The sequence below is a fragment of the Pinus tabuliformis genome, chromosome 3_1 (assembly GCF_031772625.1).
Source record: "Pinus tabuliformis cultivar Carrire ecotype Pingquan chromosome 3_1, CPIR1, whole genome shotgun sequence".
NCBI lineage: Eukaryota > Viridiplantae > Streptophyta > Pinopsida > Pinales > Pinaceae > Pinus > Pinus tabuliformis.
Window position 1 is genome coordinate 967396511 of NC_142301.1, and position 25261 is coordinate 967421771.

General features: G+C 37.3%; 1 pseudogene; it reads left to right on the plus strand.

The window, feature by feature from the left end:
* Positions 1-288: 288 nt before the first annotated feature.
* Positions 289-25261, plus strand: part of LOC149191030 (putative ubiquitin-conjugating enzyme E2 23) — a 54905-nt pseudogene continuing 29932 nt past the window's right edge.

Below are 25261 nucleotides of genomic sequence, written 5' to 3' on the forward strand. Positions count from 1 at the left end.
TTTCAGGATGTGTTTCCAACAGATATTTTAGAGTTGCCACCTCACAGAGAAGTGGACTTTTCCATTAAGTTGGTACCAGGGGCAACACCAACATCAAAGGCACAATACAGGTTGAGCACACCATAGTTAGTACAGTTGAAGTTACAACTAAAGGAAATGCTTGACAAGGGATAAATTAGGCCAAGTGTATCACCTTGGAGTGCACCAGTGTTGTTTGTGAAGAAGAAGGATGGTACTCTCAGGCTATGCATTGATTACATGCAGTTGAACAAGGTGACAATTAAGAACATGTATCCATTGTCGAAGATTGATGAATTGTTTGAACAGTTGCAGGTGGAAACGATGTTCTCAATGGTTGATATGAGATATGGATATCATCAGGTATGCATCAAGGAAGAAGACATTTACAAGACAACTTTCTGGACCAGGTATGTGCAATATGAGTTTGTTGTAGTTCCATTTGGTTTGACTAATGCTCTAGCTACCTTTATATGCTTAATGAATAGTGTATTGCATCCTTATCTGGACAAGTTTGTTATTATATTCATTGATGACATATTGATTATTCTAAAAATGAGGAAGAGCATGCCGATCACTTAGCAACAATTTTGAGATTGCTGAGAGAGCATCAACTGTATGCAAAGATCAGTAAATGCAGTTTATTTCAGACAAAGGTACATTACTTGGGACGTGTTGTTTCCAAGGAAGGCATATCAGTGGATCCAGAGAAGATAAGGGCTATCATGGAGTGGGAATCTCCTAGAAATTTTGATGATGTAAGATCATTCATGGGGCTTAGCAGTTTACTACAAGAGGTTCATCAGGAACTTCTCTTGGATTGCATATCCTATTACGTTACTGTAGAGGCAAGGTAAGAAATTTGAGTGGATAGAAGAATGTGCAACCAATTTTGAGAAATTGAAGCAGTTGTTGACAAATGCTCTCGTGTTAGAGATTGCATACCTAGACAAAGAGTTTGTGGTGTGTACATATGCTTGCAATATAGGACTTGGTGGAGTCCTTATGTAGGAAGGACATGTAGTGTTCTATGAGTCACATAAACTAAATGAGCATGAGAAGAATTATCTGACACATGATCTTGAGTTGGTAGTGATCATCCATGCATTGAAGATGTGGAGGTCCTATATTCTTGGAATGAGGTTTGTATTGATGATCGATCATAGTGGATTAAGATACTTGTTTGACCAGCCAAATCTGAATTCTAGGCGAGCTAGATGGTTGGCCACGATTAGTGAGTTTGACTTTGAGATTAGGTACATTAAGGGAAATGAAAACAAGGTGTTAGATGCTCTTAGCAGGATAATACATGCGAATCATATAGAAACTATGAGTTCTTATGGGACAGACTTACAATATCAGATCTTAGAGGTAGGAAAACAAGATGGCAGGTACATGGAGCTTATGCACAAGTTCAACAATGTCCATGTGGTTAGGATGTGGACTATCATCTTACAGAAGATGGTTTGTTCAGATTTAGGGACAGGATACATGTGTTGAATGACAGTGAGCTCAAGAAGACTATCTTGCAAGAGTTTCATGCAAAACCATATTCAAGTTATCAAGGATGCCAAAAGACATTGACAACAGTGAGGAAGTTTTATCATTAGTAGAATCTAAAGAAGGAAGTGGCAGAGTTTGTGGCTAGATGTTTGGATTGTCAGCAGGTGAAAGCAGAATGTAAACATCTAGGTGGACTACAATTGCCAATTCTGATTCCAAAGTGGAAGTGGGAGGTCATTTCCATGGATTTCATCACAGGTTTTCCAAGGAGATCTAGAAAACATGAATTTATCATGGTTGTGGTTTATAGGTTGACAAAGGTAGCACACTTCATTCCAGTGAAGTCTACTTATTTAGTTAGTGATGTAGCACATTTATTCATTAGAGATGTAGTGAGGCTGCTTGGTGCTTCGTGGAAGATTGTGTCAAAGAGGGATGCTAATTTCAATTCCAAGTTTTGGAGGGAGTTGTTTGTAGGATTGGGGACATAATTTGCCTTCAACAAGACTTATCATTTGCAAACAGATGGAAAGACAAAGAGGGTCAACAAAATTTTGGAGGATATGTTGAGGATGTATGTGATGCACCAATAGAGGAGATGGGAGGAGTATCTTCTGTTGGTTGAGTTCACTTATTATAATGGTTATCATGAGTCACCGAGGATGAGTCCTTTCAAGGCACTTTATGGGCAGAGTTGTAATACTCCCATCATTTGGAGTGTTCCAGTTAACAGGGTGTTGATAGGAACAAAATGTTGGCAAAGATGGAACATAAAATGCAGGTTATCAACAAGAATCTGAAGGCAACACAGGACATGCATAAAATTTATGCAGATCATAACAAGTTTTTTAAGGATTTATAGGTTGGGAAGCAAGTGTATCTCCACATCAAGCCCAAGAAGAGCTCCTTGAGGATTGGATCGTGTGCCAAGATGGTACCTCAATTTTGTGGACCTTTCAAGATTCTTAAAAGGATTGTACAAGTATCCTATCGAATTGCATTGCCTCTGATAGTGAGACTCCATGATGTTTTCCATGTGTCATTACTTAAGAAGTATGTTAAAGATGTTGATCATGTGATTGACTGGTCTGTATTGTAGGTGGAGCCAGATGGAGAATTCCAACTAGAACCTTAATGTATATTATAGAGAGAGATGCTCATGCTTTGAAACCAAGCAATCGAGCAGGTTAAAGTGCAACGGCAGCACTTTCGGCCTGATGAATCTGCATGGGAGATGGTAGATCAGATGCCAGCTATGTATCCTTCTCTATTCACTAGTTGAGCGAATGTTTTTGGTGTGATGTTTTGGTATATGTACATATGTATATGGATGTAAATACCACCATGACCTGTGTTATAAAGCTCCAATAAGCGGTATGGGTTTCATGTTGTTATGGTTGTTATGTTGTTATGTCCCATGTTGGTTTGCTTCTCAACAGGTTGATCATTGTAAATACTGCATCAATCTAAGTTATAAAGCTCCATGGGTAGTATATTTTTCTTTTTAGCGGTCTTGTTGATTGTAGGTGTCATTGAACGCCGAGGACAATGTTCCCCCAAGGGAGAGGGTTTGGTAACAACCCTGGTAAAAATTCCATGCAATAAAGTTAATAAAGGCAAAACAATAACCAAGGTCATGGGACACATATTGCAAGATGAGAGTAGGGAAAACATCCTAGTGTGGGTGTTCATATGGTTTATTATGGCTAAGGAAATTGGCAATGGCAAACACAAAGTCTTTGGAAAGGAAAAATGGAATTTTTGGCAATTTATTTATGAAAATAATGGAAATAAGGAGAAAAGGAAGGTGAAAGGTAACAAGTTGCATGTGAGCAGGAGAATGAAGGAAAATAATGGAAAATTGAATAAAACAGAGGCCTCATTAATAAAAAGGCTTATGAGGATCAGTCGGTACCTTTTTGTTAGTTCAGTTTTGGAGCTCTCTCTCATTCTATCTCTCTCTCACTCTTGGATACTTAGAGCATTATTGGAGTACTCTCCTATTGGATCAAGGAAAATAAAGGAAGGATCAAGAAGGAAAAGGAAAGCAAAGATCAAGCAAGGAAGAGTAACATCTAGCAGCTACAACGAGATTATTTGCAGGTATCAATTTGCATGTGTGATTTCCTTTCTAGCTTTGGCATGCATGCTTCAAGCATGTGTGTGTTTGGTTCTCTTTCTTTCACTGGCATGGGTTTTGCTAGGTGTGACAGTGTTCTTCAACCTTTACTTGCAATTTCTGGATATCCATGTTGTGACAGGTTCTCTTGTATTTGGTTGAGCTGGATTTCTGGAAGGTTTTGAAACTGAGTGAGGTGGTATCTGAAAGAAAGAACACAAGGCGTAGGAACCCCTAGATTTTGTGGAGGGAACACACCTCTAGGCTTTACCATATATCCCACCATTCATTGGTCGAGGATTCTTAAGCCCACCGAGGAACACGAAATATGGCTTTACAACAATCCCAGTCCAGAAAAGCACAAAAATTTGAGGTGCCCTCCAATGCATACTCAAATCATTCAATCACAATGAACACAATATTTTTACTAGGGAACTTAACTGGGGAAAACCCCTCCTCTGTTTTGTATTATATCAAATGAGACAATGATTAATTATAATGACAACTTCAATCCTTGAAGCTCAACCTGCATTATAATATTGATCTCCTGCTCTGCTTGCTTTGACTAACACTTAGCCAAAATAAGCCTCGAACTTCCTCCTATTTCCTTGTGCAATTCCTGAGGAAATTAGCTCCTAAAAAATAGGGAAATCTCCTATTTCCTTGCACAAATCCAAGAGAAATTGCTCACCTACTCCAATGCAAAACTTGTACACTCAATAATATACATTGATAATTAAAATGATGCCTTTTTCCTCCACTCAACTAGGAAATTCGAATTGCATGCATGACTAGGGATATTTTTAGTAAATTGACTAGTTAACTAAGAGATCAATGAGTTAACAATAGTTACAACTACTCAACTAAACTCCTACTGACTCTATTCATGACTAGAGCTCAGATAACTGAGTTTCACTAACTATAACTCCACTAGATTACTAGATCTTAGCAATCAACTCATGCACAACTCTAATTCTAGCCCACAAACTTGAATTGCCTGACTTAACTGAGTGACTTGGCCATATCACTCCTGCTAACTATAACTCAAGTCATCCCGCTGAAGTGGAAATTCAAATTTCTCCATTTGACTAAGGCACAAGTCAAATGAAGCCTTTTCTTGCTATAGTTTAACATACAAAAATTATTTTAATTATATGACGACGAGGGACAACAGAAATAGGTCCAAGGAATTCCTAGACCAATATCCATTAGAGAGCTATCAACCATGCAATTAAAAAGGAATTTTAAGAAAGGATGCCAGATTCTTGCAACTAATTTGGAGGAGAAAAATATGGACCAACAAATTAATATTGAAAATTAGCCAGTTATTTAGGAATTTGCTGATGTAGTTACAAAAATACCTAGATTATCTCGAAGGAGGGAAACCGTTTTTTCTATCAATCTAGTGCAATGAGTAGTCCTGATATCTAAAAAACCTTACAGGACGAGTACTTTGGAGCTTAAAGAATCACAAATCCAGCTTGGAGAATTACTAAAGAAGGGATATATACATCCCAACATATCATCATGGGGTGCTCCAGTTCTCTTCATTAAAAAGAAAGATGACACATTACAATTGTGTATTGACGTCCGACAATTAGATAAAGTTACTATTAAAAATAAACACCCATTGCCGAGGATTGAAGATCTCTTTGATCAATTGCGGGGAGCAAAAGTATTTTCCAAATATTATTTAAGATCTGGGTATCACTAGATGTAGATTAAGTAAGGAGATATTTGTAAAACGACATTCTAGACTCATTATGGGCAATATGAATTTATTGTAGTACCTTTTGGTTTATCTAATGCACCAAGAGTTTTTATGTGTTTAATAAACGAAGTCTCCAGGGAATACTTTCATAAATTAATCATTGTATTCTTGGATGAGATTATAATATATTCAAAAACTGAAGAGGAACATCAACAACACTTGAGATTGGTTATGCAAGTACTCAAAGAGCACCAGATTTATTCTAAGTTAAGCAAATGTTTATTTTATTAGGGACAAATCCATTATTTGGGTCACCTTATTTTTAGAAGACGGGATAGTTGTGGACCCAGAGAAAATTAAGGCTATCAGAGAATGGCCAACTCCAAAAAATGTTACTGAAGTTAGGTATTTTATGGGTCTAATTGGGTATTACAAGAGGTTTATCAAAGGGTTTTCAAGAATCACATATCTAGTTACTTCTTTGCAGAAAAATGGTAAAAAGCTTGAATGGGCACTTGAATGTGAATCAACCTTTCAGCGTTTTAAAGTTTTATTAACCAGGGCTTCAGTATTAAAAATTTCCGATCCAAATGAGAATTTTCTGGTGCGCACAGGTGCATGCAAAGAAGGATTGGGTGGTGTGCTCATCCAAAATGGGTAGGTAATTTGATACGTGTTCAGAAAGATAAAAGCTCACAAGAATAATTATGTTTCCCATGACCTGAAGCTTTTGGATATCATATGCACACTGAAAATGTGGAGGCATTACCTTATGGGAAGGAGATTTGAATTGCAGATTGATCATTATGCGTAGCAACATTTATTTGAACAACCAAATTCAAATGCATGACAAATCCTATAGCTGAAGTTGCTGGCATAATTTGATTTTGAAATTAAATATATTAAGGGAAAAGAAAATCGGGTGGCTAATGCACTCAACCCAAAAGTACATGTTATGCATGATGCAACAATTAGTAACTACGAAATTGATTTGAGGGAAAGAATTCTATAGGCTGGTAACATAGACCAGTAATATATGAAGATTATAAGTAATTTACAACAAGGCATAGCACAATAGAACTTCCTAGATTACGAATTGGTTCTAGAGAATATTCTCTTATACAAAAGAAGAATTTATGTGTCATAGGTACCAACAATTAAAGAAATAATTATATAGGAAATGCACAATGTATTGTGTGTTGTTCACCCTGGGTACAAGAAAAAATTAACCACAATTAAGAAACTATTTTACTGGCTAGATTTAAAGAAGGAAGTGGCTAATTATATAGCCAAGTGTATGGATTTCTAGCTGGTGAAAGCTGAGCATAAACACCTAGTTGGTTTGTTAGAACCAATCCACATTTTGGAGTGGAAATGGGAGATGGTACTAGTTGATTTTATTACTAGTTTTCCTAGAACAACAAGGGGACCTGCCTCCATAATGGTTGTAATGGGTAAGCTTATGAATTATTCTCATTTCATTCTGGTAAAGTCAATGCATAAGGCGACAAATATTGCAGAAATTTATATGCAAGAAATTGTTAGGATTCACGGGTTGCCTAAGGCAATAATTTCTGATAGAGATCCAAAATTTACATCTAATTTTTGGACTGGATTATTTAAAGGACTGGGTACCAATCTAAAATTCAGTACATCATATCATCCTGATTCTGATGGACAAACTGAGTAGGTAAATCAAATATTTGAAGACATGTTGCAGATGTACGTGATAGATAAATAATCCAAATGGGAGGAATACCTCCATCTGGTGGAATTTTCGTATAATAAAGAGTTCTAGGCATCATTAAAAATCCCGCTTGAGGCTCTATATGGTAGGAAATGTAATCCTTAGGTCAGTTAGGGTAACCCATTGGATATAATTATGGTGGGCCCTGAATTGCTCAAAGACATGGAAGAGGAAATGGTTGAAAATTTATGCTAACGAGAGTAGAACAAGTAGGGAATTTAAAGTCCAAAATCATGTGTTTTTGAAAGTAAAAGTGAAAAATAACTCATTAAAATTAGGAAATTGTGCCAAGTTAGCAACTAGATTTTGCAGGCCATTTGAGATCTTGGAAAGGATTGGCCCCATTGCATATAGCTTTGCATTGCTTGCATCTCTGCATATTCATGATGCATTTCATGTTTCATTGCTTAAGAAATATGTACTACGCATTAATCATTTTTTTGATTGGAAAATGATTAAGGTGGAACCCGAAGGATATTTACAGGTTCAACCGGTGCAGATTTTAGACACCAAAGTCAACATGCTCTGGAATAAAGCCGTAAGCGTGGTGAAGGTGCAATGGGATGTGCTCGATCCTGAGGATGTGATCTATGAGAAAGAAGAGGTCATGCGGGCATATACCCTCACCTTTTTTACTAATATGTTGTATATTTTTATATACGATGCACTGAGGATAGTGCATATAATAAGGGGGAAGGAATGTAATACCCCCACCTATTTTGAAAATATAAATAAATGTGCCTTTTATATTAGGTTGGTGAATCGAAATACTTTATTGGTCTGTGTTCCCATGTAGTTGTAGAGATACTTTTAGGTTGATTTTTGGCTAAGTGGCTAGATGAGCCACAATGTGAATATTGTAAATATTGTAAATGTACATATCCTTACATATTAATAAAAATAAGGCTAGTTGCAGAGCCCACTCCTCTGAAATAGTATGGGGGATGAAACTCCAACAAAAAAGACAATAGTTGGATATTTTGATGATAAGTGCAACTGGAGCCCATGAGGGTTGTAAAGGGTGCCACATGGCAAATTAGGGCGAAGTATATATAAAAATAATTGTAGGTTGAGATGAGAAGCTGTTAATCCTGCAGGAGGTAAGTGAGATTAGTCAGTGAGTTTGGGGGAGCACTTTGAGACATACTGATGGCTAGTGAGTCCCGGGGTTGGAATCTAGACTGGCCAGGGTACAATTAAGTTAATAGTGTCATATGGATTCATCCCACTTATGATGTGAGCCCCAATGCTGGCTCTAGGAGCTTGGTGCTTCGAGGGTTTGTTGACCCTATTTATGGCTTAACAACCATAGAGTTCTGGTGGGAACTCGGTGTTGGTTTGTGGTCTGGAGGTTTCTTGGAGCCATGGAGCAACATGATTATTAGATTAACACCTTGGAAGTTAGGCTAGAGGGTGCCCCGAGCCTTGTAGCATCGTGACTGTTGGGTTGGCGCCTTGGTCATGGAGCTTTGAATATTCTTTTGATTATCCTTGCATTTGGAGTAGCTGTCCCAGCTTAGGGGTGACATGGTGGTTGAGTTTATGAACCATCAGGTATATGGTTGGGTGGAACATTGAGGGCCTATAACTAGTCAACCTTCCTTTGTAGATAAGTTCTTAATTGCTTATGGAAGACTATATATATATATTTGACATGCTATTTAATGTGTTTATGTTAAAACTATAATTTCACGGGTTTTGACTAATGACTATGGACATACATTTTATTCCCTTGTTTATTGTAATTTTGTGATTTATGTGTGAAAAATATTACATTCTGGCATGTAGAGTTGCATTCATAGTAATCATACCAGCCTAGTTCAGGTTGGAAATTATGCCCAAGTCAAGCATGCGAGCTTATGCATATTATTTAATTTTAATTATGCAACATTGGACATAGTGGTGTTTCCTGGTTGGGGGTCGGGGACACCACAGGCCCAAAGAAGAAAATGGAGAAGGAACTATAAAGAAACCCAACCATATCGAAAAACCTTCATGACTGAAGTTTGCACCCTCAACCTCCTAAACATGCCCTTTTCTCTGGAAAAACCCTTAAGCGCAATCTTCAAATAAATTTAAGAACCTTATATTATTTTTCCATAATAATGTATCGTATTTCATTGAAAGGATTTAGACCAAGTTTACTATTAATATGGAGTTTATCAAATATCCAATAATCTAATCAGATTTGTGAGTTAGTTGAATTGATTTTTAGAATTAGATTTTATATTTTTTGTATCTTTTTTTTTCAATTATATTTTTTTACTGAGTTAATTAGTGCACAAACTCATTTTTTTTGGTGGGTGGGTTTAAAATTCCAATAATTTGAATTATTTTAAATAACTAAAATCCTAAAAAGCAAAATTTCATAACCAAATTTCTCTTAAATTAAACAAAATTATACCTTTTAACAAAATATAAAAAAACATTCCCTGGCAGGGGTGAGTTGGGACACAAGCATGTTGAGAGGAGCTAATAACTAGTTGCACCCTCATGAAAACTTATGTAGCAATGTGGCACTGAAGACCCTCACATATGGAATTCCCCCTCCCTGCATTGAATTCACATAAGGTGAAATCTAATTCGTTGAGACTTACGTCCATTCTTCTTAGTTGTGTAATGAATACATTGGATGGTTTGGAGGCTGCTATTGATGGCCTTGGTAGACCCAAGGCGCCTCATGAACATAATATGATTCAAAGGGGAATGTCTTAGTTTTATTCATTGCTTTTTGATCTCTTGAGTAACAAGTTACAAATCCAACTTGGTGACTATTGGTGCTTAGGGTAACTTTTTGCTTCCTTGCTTGCACTTTACAAAAGGAAGGACCACACTCTCCTGCCTTAGTTCCTTTTTCTTAATCTTTGTCATTTTTTATTCAAATCTCCATTCACATCTCAACTATCAAGCTATTGTGAGGAGAGTCTATCTGCTATGGGGCATTCCTAACGTTCGATTTCACTCCTCATGCCTAGTCACCTCCTCCTATCACTGTTCACGAATATATTTCCTTGCCTCAGGTATATGGTTTTTCCTAGGTCTTGCCATTTTTCATTTACTTTCGGTCTCTCTCTTGTTATCTCTGGCTTGGACCCAACTATCCTTTGTGTGCCAATTTCCTCTTGTCTATCTCCAATCTCAATTCTCACTTCATCCTCATTCTCCAAGTTTCGCCTATCCTTTCATCATTTTCTACTACTGTGGTGTCTCCCTCACACCTCACCTGACCAACCTTCTTTTGCCTCTTGTGTGTATTGTGAGCACCCTCTGCCTTTTGCCATGGCTTGCAAGTAGACATGTTCTAGGAGTAGATTCAATGGCCATAGTGCTCTCAACAACACCTAGGCTCGTTCTAGAGACCATGCCTTTGCAATTAGATATCACTAGCACACTCCCCTGGGCATTCAACATGAAATTGAAGACATTTAATAAGAGGTCGGTGAATAACGAGAAAATATTTATGATTCGTAAGTCATGTCTCCAATGTCTAATTGGGTCCCTAATCTGGGTAATGTTCAAGGTTGGAAAAATCAATAACTTCACAACATCAACCTCTATCAGCACATCAAAAATCTTTTGGGAAAAGTTTTGTTTAAGCAAATTGAGAGTAGGGATGAGTTTCTCCTTTGCATAGAGGAGTTGCACTTCCTCTTTCAACTTATGGATGAGCGTATGCAATGCATGGAGGCAATTATTCTTTGCACTAGAGAACCACCTCCCTAGGCAACCCTTAGCGCCTTGCACTTGCCAACTTGCCTTAATGTCTTTACTGTGTATGTTTCAATTAGCAACCATATTTTGTCTTTCCTAGCTATCTAATTCCATGAGTTTTCATATTTTAATTGTTGTTATGTCTATAACCGTCAAGCCAACTCTTTATATTGGAACATCTATCGCATTAAACATGTCACGCTAGTTTTAAAAACTTTGAATCTAATTCTCAACTACTATATTTAATTTGGTTAATAATAGTAAACCAAAACAAATTGAAAAATTGAACAAATATATGCATTAAATTTTGAAGAAAAAAAATCTTAAAATCCATTAAAACAAAGAAATAAATTAATAAATTATTCTAATAAACATCAAACTTACTTTTTTTAAGTTTCATTCCTTCAAAAATCTCATAACCTCCTCCTTGACTTTATAAAATATCCCCTTTTATTTTCTTTTTTCTCTCTTTCATTCCTTCAAAATTTCATAATCTCCTCCTTGACTTTATCAAGTATCCCTTCTTTTCGTTTTGACCAAACTAAAGTTCATGTTTTCACTAGCTAGTGACATAATGATAGCAAATAGAGAAGAACATTTTCATTGTCATATCTATAAGAAAACAATCTTTTAGTTAACTCGAGATTCGTACGCTATATTGTATGGTGTTTCTATTTCAAAGATGCCCTATGTATGTTTTTTCCAAAGTATATTAATGTATTTTTTTTCTCTGTTGACCAAACATGTCCAGAGGAGAAGAGGCAATTTTGTCAAGCAACTTGGTTTTCCCTTTGTTTATGATTTTCTTAAAACATTTTACTTCTTTCAAAGTTTACTTTTAATTAGGCCGATAGGCCTTCCTATGCATCAACAATCGTCAACACTTTTACCCTGCTCCGTTCGATTAGGTGAGACACTTTCAACCACTGATTTTAAGTGTGACTGCTTTTTACAAATATCGGTTGAGTTGCCTTCTTTTCACTTACTACTTTTTCCCATTCTTTTATGTCACTCTTGAAGATATTTTTACTGCTTTTTCCCATTCTTTTATGTCACTCTTTGCCTCAGAGTTAATCGTTTCTTTGGTCTGCCAGTTGTTGTTGCTATTTTTCTTCCCTGGCTTTTGGCAAGCATTGTTATTCTTCCATAATAGATAGGTTTTTATTTTGGGACATGCAATTACCGTTGAATGTAAAGCAGACTATTTTCCTTCAATGAAAGAACCAGTTGATTTTCCTTGACGTGGGCAGATTGAATCAAATGAGACAGGTTGATTAAGCTTGCGTAGATTTTAATTCTCCAATCTCTATAAGTTTTCCTGCTCCCAGAAGTGGCAGGGCCCGCCACAACTGGGAGATTTAGCTAGATTAAACAACAACGCTGTAGATTTACATTACTAGCATTTCAATTCTGTAGATTTACATTACCAGCATTTGTAGATTTACATTTCAGCGTTTCAATTCTGTTCATTTGTTAATTGCATCATGTGTGTGAGTTATTTTTACACAGGGCGTAGATCAGAGTGTGGATTTCATTTCCTTTCGTCGCAGCATTAAAAAATATGGCATACGTGTGGTTTTATAACGTTTTGACACAGTCCAACGTCAAATATGCAATATGTGACAACGCGTGTTATTCTCTGTTCATGTTAATGGCGTTGGCTTACAGGACGGGTGCGTAGGTTTTTGTTTATTTTCTTGATTTTTTAGATGGCAATGATTGTTTTGCACAGTCAAGACTATGGAACACTAGCGTTTATATTTGCTACTTCTTTGCTTTTGAATGGGGATAATGCTCTGGCATTGCAGGGCTGGGTTTTGTTTTTTGTGGTTGTGTTATGGCTCATGAATGGATTGAAATTTAAGGAAAATATGGGTTTACTATAGCATATGAATGGGATGCATCCAAGCATTGAAATTTCAGAAGTTGGGTTTATTGTGCATATGAAATGGCATGTGTTCATGCTTTTGAAATTTTACTCAGAGAAAAGAAAAGATGGATTTGGTATTGCATATGAATGAGATGTATTCTTCGTATATGCTTGGCCATCTATAGAGGTTTCTTGATTTTGGGTAATTAACTTAACCTCTTGATTTTGGGTAATTAACTTACTCTAAAATGAAATAAGACATTCAATGTGTTCCTTGTAATATAGATATAAACAAAACATCTAAAGAAAAGTAATTGCACAATGATCCAGTCCAAGAAAACAAGGTTTTCCACAAACCAATTAACTCTTCTAGAAAAATTCAACAATTCCAATTTAATAATCCTATCGGCCTCTCTTTGTACCTTTTGGGACAATTGCTAGTATGTACATATTCATAATTAAAATGACTTATAAAAGTAATATATCCATGATCAAATTATTAAGAAAAAGTTTTTTAAAAATATTTCTATTAGATTTTATGTAATAGTGTTTTTTTTAGTTTGAGTAAAAATTGGTATAGGTTGTACTAAGTCATTTTTTTTCCAAATGATTAAAAACACAAGGGGTATTTTATGAAATTTCTCTTATTTTTTTAAAATAGATTTTTTTTTTTTAATAGAACTTGAAAGTGTAAATATTGAGAATTAGAAGAAATTTACAGAACATCATAATCAATTGTCAATTGGTTTATGATTAGTTTCAACCATGTTAATTACCTAGTCAATCTCAAGGGCCTACTCATTTAAGTTTGGTAGTTGCGTTGTTGAGTGAACTTAAATGATTAGTTCAATATTTGTAGTTAGAGAGGAATTTTGAAATTCGAATTAGTGCCATGACTGAAGGGAGTCAAATTTTCACTTAAGCACCCCACATTTAGCTTGAACATGTTGTATAACATGCTATTACTAAATTAGGATATCCAAGGATGCCTTCACCTATATTGCTAAGTTGGCATTCCTAACTTGAAGCTTCTAAATTGAATCCTACAATTCCTTGATCATTTCCTTGTGCCTACAAAGAACCAGCCACATTATTGGAGTTTCACAATTTGACATGGGTTCCAACATGATGAGAGAACCACCTATTGTCAAGGGAATGTTGTAAGTGACTGCAAGGTGGCAAAGAATTCAAATAGAGGACAAACATATAATTTGGAAAACAACATGTCTACAATATGACCCCAAAAACTTCTCCACTTTTCAACTGAGTCACAATCGTTCAGAATGTCCTTGTCTTCCCAAATATCAACCCTCATTATGTAATGAAGAACCCATGGGATGAGTTGACCCATCACTTGAAGAGAAATCCCACCACAAGCCTCCAAATTGGGAGGGAGTGACTTATACATGAGCTTGAAGCATGTCGTATTAACGCTTTAGGTGAGGGATAATGTCAACTTCTTGTTATCATAAACTTGATCGTCTACCACTTAGTTGTCAATTAAATGTGACACAATCAATATGTTAAACATTATACTAATGATTGGAAGTATAATTTGGAGGTGATAATACTTTCACCCATTTTGCCTTGAACTGCCTTGTTGGTATAAGAATTTGCTTGACATTTAACACATGATAATATTCTACAGTGGCTATAAATATTAACAATGAGGTGAATTTGATCGAAGATCAAGCCCAACTTATAGCCTTAAGAAGAAATAGCTTCCTACATATGTGTGCTGGCATTTTTTGAATAACCAAAATGATTGATTTTGAAATGATTAATGCACTGAGTAGATTGACTCCTCATAGGAAAGGTTAAGCTTATACCTAATAATTCAAATCCATGCCTAAATTTTATACATAAATAAACTTAATGATTCATTTAAAATCAGTAAAAACTCCTCTCATGTTACCTAAATTTATAAAATATAATTGATAAACCTTATCAATTATCACTAAATTATTGTTAAATTATGTTTTATGACCATGGAAAGATTCATCTTTTAGTGACCATTATAATAAAAAGTTGCTCAATGATCCTTTATAATGTCATAAAATATAACCTTTTTCATCTCCATTTTTAATAATGACTCTACCTGGTCCAATGTGAGTTTTTATGATGTTTTAATATACAACATGTAGTTTTTAATGGTGATTTATTTGTTGATCATTATTATGTCCCTAGGGAGATATATGATTTCTCTTGCGATATTGACTTGACCAAATAATGTTTTAATTTTTTGGGTGTAAAGTTAAACTTAGGTGTAGTAATTTTTACTATTTTTTTTCTAAAATAATTTTCTGGAATCCTATTGGATAGTTCAAGAACACCAACTTAAAAAATTGAGCCCTACATGGGGCACCAAAGTGACATTAGAAGTTATGCTCCAATAACCCATACAAAATCCTCCCCGAGGCATGACCGATAGGTCGAATGTATTGTACCACTGCATACATAAGCAAGTTGGTCATAAAATAGATATCAAAGAGAGTCAACTCAATGTCCTCTCTCCACACAATGAAAACATCTGTGTCCAAATCCCAATACTCAATGATCTATGATAATAATGCCTTACCATCATGCATAATAGGGTTCCCCAAAATATTCAATAGCCCATGTCTAGCCATCTGTCTCATCACAACACGATTTATATCTATGGCCATGCAAATGTACCTAAATTCCTTATCATGCTACAATACACTCATTGATCAGTTTAAAAAAATAAATGACAAGGATAGGGTGAGAGGTGTTGAGAAATGGCAAAAAGAAATTCCAATTTAATTTGTCCTTGAATTAAACCGTGAATTAAATTTGAATTCTATTCTCATAATAACTTAAAATAGTTAAATTAAGTTTATTAAAATTAACTTAGGAAATTCGAGTTGGAAGTCTTTTGGAAATCATGTATATGTTCTTCCTACTTTGTAGAAGTCTAGTGTGAGTTGTAAAATAGAAGACTTATTTTCATGAGTCAGTTCAGTTAAATTAGTTCTCAAACTGATTGAGAGAACCAATAGTGAGATAACAGTCAGTGGTGACACTAATGAACTCCACCAGTGGTACTCTAGTTAATTGAATATTTACTCATCAGAAACTCATGCACGTCGATTATGAAAAAGACCCAGTTGAGACTAGAGTGTAGGGACAATGTACTATTTGTTTTAGATTTTTCTGAGTTGCACAGATAATACATGCAATCAGGAACTGATCCTTGAGGGATTGCACTATTTTTAAAGGCTTTATTTCCCTTTAAATACAAGTTATCCTTCATAGGAATTACACATTGGAATAAAGACTTGGAGAGCTTGTGAATTGGCTAGGCTTTGGCCTTGAGATTTCTTATGAGTTGGAGATTGAATTTTTGAGTGCTGGGATTATTCTTGAGAGAACAAGCATTGCAATTTCATCTTGATTTTCTTGATTAATACAAAAAAAATAATGGGGTTTTAAGCTGTGGATTTCCCTGGATATTTATTGTGTTATGTGCCTTTGATTCTCTTCCTCTATTGATTATTGTTTTCTCGATGTTTATGGGCTTCCACTGTAAAGAGTAGAAGTACATTATCTTCTCTTGCTTTAGCAAATTGCATTAGCTTGTGAATCTACAGGATTTTCTACATGGTATCAGAGCAAGATTTTTTTTTGGGCCGAGAGTTTGCAGAGAAGATATGAGAATTTATGTGCAAAATTTTTAGAAACAAATTGCAGATTTGGATTCCTTGGGAAAATATACCCAGATTCAAAGAAAAATTGGTCGAATCAGAGTTCAGATCAGGGAGATATCGCTGAATTAAAATCAGATCTCTAGAGGAGATTTTGAAGTTTTGAGTTTCTAGGTTACAGGTGAAAGTCAAATTTTCATACATACTTCAGGATTGACAAATGGCGTTCCATGCGTTGAGGCTTGAGTATGCCTTGGAAGGAAGCTCAAATTTTATAGCCTAGAGGGATAGGATGGACGTTGTACTAGAAGATAATGGATTGAAGGAATTCATTGATCAAGAAGTCCCCAAGCTAGCAGCTACGGATGCACAAAACTTGGCCGAATGGAAGAAGTGTGTGGCGAAGGCAAGGAGGATAATCCTTGAGGGAGTTCGAGATCATATTGTCTTGAGTTTCCATACAAAGGAAACTCCACATGCTATGTGGAAAACATTGCCGGACTGGTATCCGAATAGTAGTGATCAAAGGGAGTTGGCATTGAAGGATAAACTTCATAAAATCAAGATGGAGAAAGGCGAGACGATTTCAAAGTACTTTACCAAGTTCACTCAATGTCAGGTTGAACTTGGAAGTGTTGGAATCATGGTTTCTGAGGAGGATATGGTGAGCCTTGCTCTTCTTGGACTCCCAAAGAGTTGGCATAGTTATCAGGACTCTATCAATGGTCGGGAGAAGCTGTCAGATTGGGAATGAATATGGTCGGATTTGATTCAGGATGAGATCAGGAGGAACACCAGGGATGGCTCCTCATCAAAGACTAATGATGAAGAGAACTATGCCTTAGCGATTAAGGCGAGGAAGGGGAAAGGTAAAATTTCTCGTTCCAAATCATATTCTTATCATGGAGCTAAGAAGAAGGACACAAAAAAAGTTAAATGCTTTCATTGTCACAAGATGGGTCACTTTGCTGAAAATTGTCCATTGAATAAGTCCAAGGAGAAGTTCCTTGGAGGAGCGGCGGGTGAGGCTTTGGCCTCCCAATTCGAATTGGAATTTTCTCTCATTCATGAATGGTGTCTTCAATGATGGGAAGTGTCTAGTACTTAGACAGTGGAGCCTTTTTCCACATGGCTAGCGACAAAGAGTTATTCAGTGAACTGGAGGAAAAATATCTCAAGATGCATATCGAGATGGGTGATGACAGTAAGTATAGTGTTACTACTGTGGGCATTATTACTTTTAAGAGGGAACATGTGGCTCCACTCACCTTGAAGAATGTTATGCATGTGCTCGGACTGACAAAGAACTTGGTATCCATTGACATGATTGAGGATATAGGCTATGATGTGATCTTTTCGAAAGGAAAGGTGTTCCCTTGACACATAACCATGGGTCAAGTAAAGAAGATAGGGGTTCTAGTTCAGAATCTCTAGAAGATAGAGGTAGAGGATTGTGCTTCTTTAAGTTCAAAAGCAGAAAAGATGTTGAGTTGAGACGTCGGCGAGTTGTGGCACAGGCGATTGGGCTAATTGCATCATGGGGCTTTGAAGATATTGCAACAAATCTCTACCGGTCTTCCCAAAGGTATGCTTGAGAAAGTTGATACATGCAAGGGTTGTACTTTGGAAAAATACACCAAGTCTTCCTTTCACGACAGAGACAGTTGGGCATAGTATATTCTGGAGAGAGTCCATTCAGATGTGTGTGGAGCATTCTCGATAGCATCCATGGCCAAACACATGTATTATGTTATATTTGTTGATGACTATTCTCGTAAATGATGGGTAATTTTTATGCAAAAAAAGGATCAAATTTCACAAAGTTTTGTGAGTTCAAAGAATTGGTAGAGAAAGAGTTTGAAAAGAAGGTTAAAGCTCTATGAAGTGATAATGGTGGTGATTATGTCTCCAATGAGTTTAAGAACTTCTGTGCAGCAGAAGGGATTAAACAAGAGTTGAAGGCACCCCATAACCCTCAATAGAATGGGGTTTCCAAGAGGAAGAACAGGAGCATAGTAAGGGCAGCAAGGGCGATGTTGCATGATCAAGGCCTACCACTACACTTGTGAGCTAAGGCATGAAACACAACTATTTATGTTCAGAACCATAGCCCACATCGGATACTTGAGATGAAGACACCAGAGGAGGCTTATTCTGGTAAGAGGCTAGATGTTGGTCACTTCAAGATTTTTGGGTCATCAGTTTATTGCCAAGTGACCAAAGAAGCAGAGAAGAAGCTTGAGCCAACAACAGATTTGGGGATCTTTGTGGGGTACACTGATACACCCCACAACTATCAGGTGTACATACCAACTAGTTAGATGACAGTGCTTTGCAGGGATATCAGGTTCGATGAGGAGAAGGCCATGTGAGTATCCCTTGAGAGAGATCTTGATAGACATGCAGATGAGGAGCTTTTAGCTCCTAAGGTTGAGGGGCTTGATATTGATGTGGAATAGCCACATGCAAAGGTTCATAGAGTGGAGACATCCACTCAGTCAGAGTCTTCCAGAGAGGGAAGAAAGCACATGAGAGAGGTAGATAAATTGTTGGATGATGCAACGAGAGAATGTGGGAGCACCCTCTTCTCAGCACAGACAAAGGAAGTAACCAGAGAGGTACACTAGATACATGGCACTTATGGTTGCATGTGTTATGATAGAGCCATCTTCCTTTCAAGAAGAAGTGCAAAAACCGGTTTGGATTGATGCGATTATGGAGGAGTATGACTCCTTAGTTTGAAATAGTGTTTGGGATGTGGTCCTGAGACTAGAGGACAAGTCAGTTGTGAGCTCCCATTGGCTTTGCAAGGTAAAGCAAGCTACAAATGGCAGTGTGGAGAAGGATAAGGCCAGATTTGTGGCTCGTGGCTTTTCACAAGTAGAGGGTACTGACTATGATGAGACCTTTTCTCCTATTGCAAGGTACTCGTCAATCAGATCTATTTTGACACTATCAACATAGATGGGTTGGAAGATCCATCAGATGGATGTGAAGACTGCCTTCCTCAATGGCATGATTGAGGAAGAGGTGTACGTAGAGTAGGTCGAAGGTTTTAAAACCTTGGACAGTGAGTCGAATGTGTGTCGACTCAAGAAAGCGTTGTATGGGATGAAGCAAGCACCCCGTACTTGGTACACCATGATAGATAGATACTTTATTGGTTTGGGCTCACGAAGAGTGAAGCGGATGCGAACCTGTATCACATAGTGGTGGAAGGTAAGCTGTTGATCGTTGTAATCTATGTAGATGATCTTATATTGGCATGTGATGGAGATTCTCATCAAATCTTGCAAGAGAGTTTGAGATGAAGGAAATGGGGCTCATGCATTACTTTCTTGGCATGGAGGTATGACAGGGAGATGGGGAGTTGTTTGTATCTCAGGGAAAGTATGCTAATGAGATACTCTTGAGATTCCGTATGGAGAGCAGTAAACCCATGGAGACTCCTCTAGATGGTAACTGGAGTAAGGAGGATGCTACTTTAGGGGAAGTAGAGGAAGCTACTGTTTATAGGTAGCTTGTGGGTTCACTGATGTACCTGGTGAATAGACGGTCGAATATGTGCTATGTAGTTAACCAACTTAGTCAAGCGATGGTTAGGCCTACCAAGCTGTATTGAAAGGTGACAAAGCATGTATTAAGATACCTTAGAGGAACTACTCAGTTTGGGTTATGGTACAAACAGACAGAGGGAGTGAAGGTTCAAGGCTTCATTGATGCAGATTCGGTAGGGAGTCCATCTAACAAGAAGAGCACATCAGGAGGGATCCTTAGTATTGGGTCATCAGAAGTTTCTTGGTACAACATGAAACAGAGATCAGTTGCACTTAGTTCGATAGAGGAAGAGTACATGGACGCAAGTCAGGTATCATGTGAGGCTATCTGGATGAGGAAGATCCTGGTTGGTTTGTTTGGTCAACAGATGGATCCGACAGTGATTTATTGTGATAATCAAAGTTTTATCAAACTCTCTGAAAATCAAGTCATTCATGATTGATCCAAGCATATTGATATATGTATCATCATCTCATAGATTGTGTATTGAGGTAGATCATGTTGTTAGATTACATTCCCACGGAGTAGCAAGATGTTGACATCCTCACAAAGGCATTGTCAAGATGTAAATTCAAGTTTCACGGGGTAGTTGATAATCCCTTTCTCGTTGAGAGGGAGTGTTGAGAAATGGAAATAAGAAATTCCAGTTTAATTTGTCCTTGAATTAAACTATGAATTAAATTCAAATTATATTCTCATAACAACTTAAAATAGTTAATTAAGTTTATTAAAATTACTTAGGAAATTCGAGTTGGAAGTCTTTTAGAATTCATGTATATGTTATCCCTACTTTGTAGGACTCCAATGTGAGTTAATTGTGAGTTGTAAAATAGAAGACTCAGTTTCATGAGTCAATTCAGTTAAATTAGTTCTCAAACTGATTGAGAGAAATAATAGTGACTTAATAGTCAGTGGTGACACTAATGAACTCCACCAGTGTTACTCTAGTTAACTGAATATTTACTCATTAGAAACTCATGCATGTCGATTCTGAGAAAGACCCAATTGAAACTAGAGTGCAGGGACAATGTACTATTTGTTTTAGATTTTTTGGAGTTGCACTGATAGTGCATGCAATCAGGAACTGATCCTTAAGGGATTGCGCTATTTTTAGAGGCTTCATTTCCATTTAAATACAAGCTATCCTTCATAGGAATTACACATTGGAATAGAGACTTGGAGAGCTTGTGAATTGGCTAAGCTTTGGCCTTGAGCTTTCTTATGAGTTGGAGATTGAATTTGCTAAGTGCTAGGATTGTTCTTGAGAGAACAAGCATTGTAATTTCATCTTGATTTTTTAGATTAAAACAAAAAAATAGTGGGGTTTTGAGCTATGGCTTTCCTCGAATATTTATTGTGTTATTGCCCTTGATTCTCTTCCTCTATTGATTATTTTTTGCTCGATGTTTATGGTATTTCGCTGTAAAGATTAGAAGTAGATTCTTGTCTCTTGCTTTAGAAAATTGCATTATCTTGTGAATCTACAAGATTTTCTACAAAGAGTCCATGAAGCAATGGAACAATAGAGTCAAAATTTGATCTTCGAGACAACTTCTTCTATTCGATTATTGAATGACCTAGTTTCCGTTTCCCACCTCATAATTCACCCCATATATCATTTAAGGTTTCTCAAATACCACTGCCTACTAAATGCTCAATATAATTCTCTCCATGCCATTTTTTTTAATGGATGATGCAATGGAGATTTTATTTATCACTTATCAAGGTGTTTAGACAATGTTTATTGGAGACATGAATAAGGGGTTCCTGATTTTGATGAGGTGGGGGGAGAGGAGAGATGGAGAGCGACCACGACGATGAAACCCTAGATGAACTACAAAGATATTTCCATGGCTGCTCATCACTATTTCGCAAGGCTGGGTTCTAGCATTATTTTACTCTAGTAGATTTTTCGCATGTTTTAGAGGGTTCGTTATTATTATTCTGGGGTTTATCGACTCCTTTTTTGTCTGACATTGTCACTTGGAAGACTCTCTCCCATATGGTTTTATATCGTTTTTTCACAATCTCTTTGGAATGGTTATTTATTTATGGCATGCCACCTTTTACTTGGTTGTGGTTATATTTTACCTAGTGCTACCGTTCACCTAGTCGTGGGTTTTCACTCACTAGTGTTCACTGGGTTTTCTTGGGTGCTCCGTGCTAATTTGAAAGTTTTACTATGGATATCATGGCTAACATTGAACAAGTGGATGATGACCTGGTTACTCTATTTCGAGGCTCCATCTTCACTAGATCTGGTAGTTTATATCTCTTTGGTGATAATGATCATTTTCATCATGGAGGTATCAGAAGGGATTTTCTGCTCATTGGAGGTTTATCATAGCTGAAAAACCACTTACCTATTGGGGTTCCCTTATCATTACTAGTCTGCTTTCCGCTCTCTACTTCTGTCACTTCCCAGGTAAACCTATTATCAAACCGAATGCTTTCTTAGGTGGTTTTCTGGGTGGTCTTCCTTCACTGGTCTCACCCTCTATGGGTTTTAGGAAGCCAATTTTTTTTGGGTATTTTTCAGCTAGTTTCTTCGACTTGGGAGCCCCTTTATCATCTATCAGTGGGGGTTTTACATCGTCACTTGCTTTTTCTACTAGAGGGGGTGCTCCAGGTGCCCTAAAGGCTTGTTCAAATGCCCTTGCCAACACTATTCATAAAAAAGTGGCAAGGGTTATTTCCTCTCAGAGCCAAGGCACACAGGAAGGGTGTGCTTAGGTTGAATATAGGTCGTGCCATGAGGCTTGTGATGCGGATTTAGAAATCCCTAGCCCTCACATTTCTGGTGATAGAGGGGATATTAGTGAAAGGTGTAAGAAGCTTCAAGTTTTTAAGCACGCCCCTATTTTGATCCCATACAATTTATGCTTGGGGAACATAATGGAAATGTCATAAGTAGTGGACCTTATCGAGAAATCCTTGGTCGATCATGCTTAGGGCTATAAATTTGGGAAAGATTCCATCCCTTTTTGGAGAGGCTAGATACTTTGTGTGAGGGTTTCAGAGAGCCCATAAATTTATTTGTTGGCAACTTGGTGGATTCAACTCATTTTCAAATCTCATGAAGTGACCATTATGGTCAGACATACTATCTGGTATATTGATGCTACACCCATCATTTTTAAATTATGGACTACCAATTTTGATGCCAACCAGGACCAATGTGATGTGGTCCTTGTATGGGTTCGCCTTCTAGTTCTTCTTACCAATTTGTGGTGATCGGAATTTGGATTAGGGGCAAAAATTTTCTCAAAAATCAAAGTTCTCAAAATCACTGAAAACCTGAATGACCATGTCCATCTCGGCGATACGATCCCAACGCAACTCGTTCCATTCAAAATGGAGTTCTTATGAGAAAGATAGGGACTTCTGTCTGCTTTTCCAAACAGAGGAATTTTGCAAAAAAAAGTACAATCACTGCTCAGTCAACAGTTTGTACTACTGACGTGGCAGGTGACTGTGCAGGTCAAAGGTTTGGTCAATGGCTAGTGAGGTCATGCCAAATGGTGCTTTTTTATTGGTCGATAATTTGGCAAGTTGTCGTTTTTTCATTGGATAGGAGAGGACCAATGACAAGGTGACATGTGGTAAGCCTGGAGGCCACCATGTGTCCCTCACCAAAGGCCTAGTAGAATCAGCGTGCAATGGTAAAATGTTATTGGTAGGTCGGCAGAGTCGAACCTGCGACCTCACGCGCACAAGCCCCATGCTCCACCGCTATGCCACAACCATTGGTCTTAACATATTAAGGTTGCAGTTTATATTTCATGTGATAGTGCCAATGAGTTTGGGGGATGAGAGGGCCAGCCCCTTCCACATGTGACCGACCTCATAACTAAAGGCCGATGCTTACACTAACCACGTGGTTAACGCGCTAAATGCGGATTAACATTAATTAAACCATTTTTGTCCCTTAATTAAATGAGGATTAAGTTGGTGGTATTTTTGGAGGGTCTGAAAAATCTAGCGCTACTCCAAATTTGGCAGGGTTAACTAGAGTTTCTCCAGATTTAGTGGAGTTTTCCTAGGGAAAAATGAAGAGACCATAACTTCTTCAATTTTTGACCAATTTTGGCTCAGAAAGAGTCACTCCTAGATGATTTAGATGCTATGAACACAATTGAATAGGTTTCAGAGGCAGAAGGGCACTTTTGTACATAAATTTTCTACGTTGAAGTGTAAGGAAGCCTAGGGCCACCAGGAGAGGAGGTCAAGCCTAGATTAGCTGAAGTCCAATTGTAGAGCTCGGATAGTAAATTTTGGGGATTTTAGGTCTTCTGAATCCAATGGAGCAGGTTCCAAAGCCATTGGATCACTACAAGTGCATGTAATCAGAGAATTGATCATTAATCAAAAGAGGGCCTAACCATTGAAGCAAGTCCAAGTATATGTAGCTCAGGAGGGGTGAAATCCTTTATTAGCTTTGTGTTATGAGTTGTTGTGTTTTACTTCTCTACATTTTACTTGTTGTATATGTGCTTTAAATAGCTAATTAAGTACTTATGGTAGATAAGGCGAGCGTTGAGTGATCATCTTCACTTCGAGCTTGAAGAGCGGAGTTCGGCGAGAATACTCTTGACAACATAAATTTCTCATGAAATATACTCAACACTTGACACATGGTTCCTCACATTTTGGTTAATTTGAGACGATCCTAAACAAATTTTTGTTAATATTGATGAGGGAGCTTGCATAGTGTTGCTGAGGTACTATCACCCTTAGAGTGGGATAGGGTCATTCCGTATTGGATACTTTTCCCAACAACAAACAACCCAACCCGATGTGATACGGAGGACAAAGTGTCATGTTCAAGAGCGACTTGCTACCATTAAAGCTTTGAGGTTCTCCCAATTTTTCCCCAGTCATTTATGACCAGTACCTCTTTATTTTTGTCAAGCTTGAGGAGGATAACATATGCTTGTTCTATAACCTGCCCTTCGGGCAAGCCCATCGCTATGTTTTAACGAGCCTAGCGATAGGGAAACTCGTTCTCGTTTAAAGACAAGTTTGTCGCTATTTAATCATTTTAACGAGTCTAACGACAAGGAAAACTCGGTCCTTTTCATTTTTAGAGAGTCTAAAAAGGTACAGAAAGTCAACTCCAAAATTCCTTTTTCGTCATCTAATCCCTTAAGTCCGAAAAAGTATAAAACAATACAGAAGGGATGAGTTTTCGATAATTTTAACGAGCCGAATAAAACAAGCGCTCGACCTTTTTGTGCAATAATCCCTCAGGTCCAAAAAGATTAAAATCTAGAAGAGGGATAGCTCTTCCGGTCACTTTAACGAGCTGGAAGGCCAAAACTCGGCAAACTTTTCATATTTTACGAGTCAGGAGAAAAGA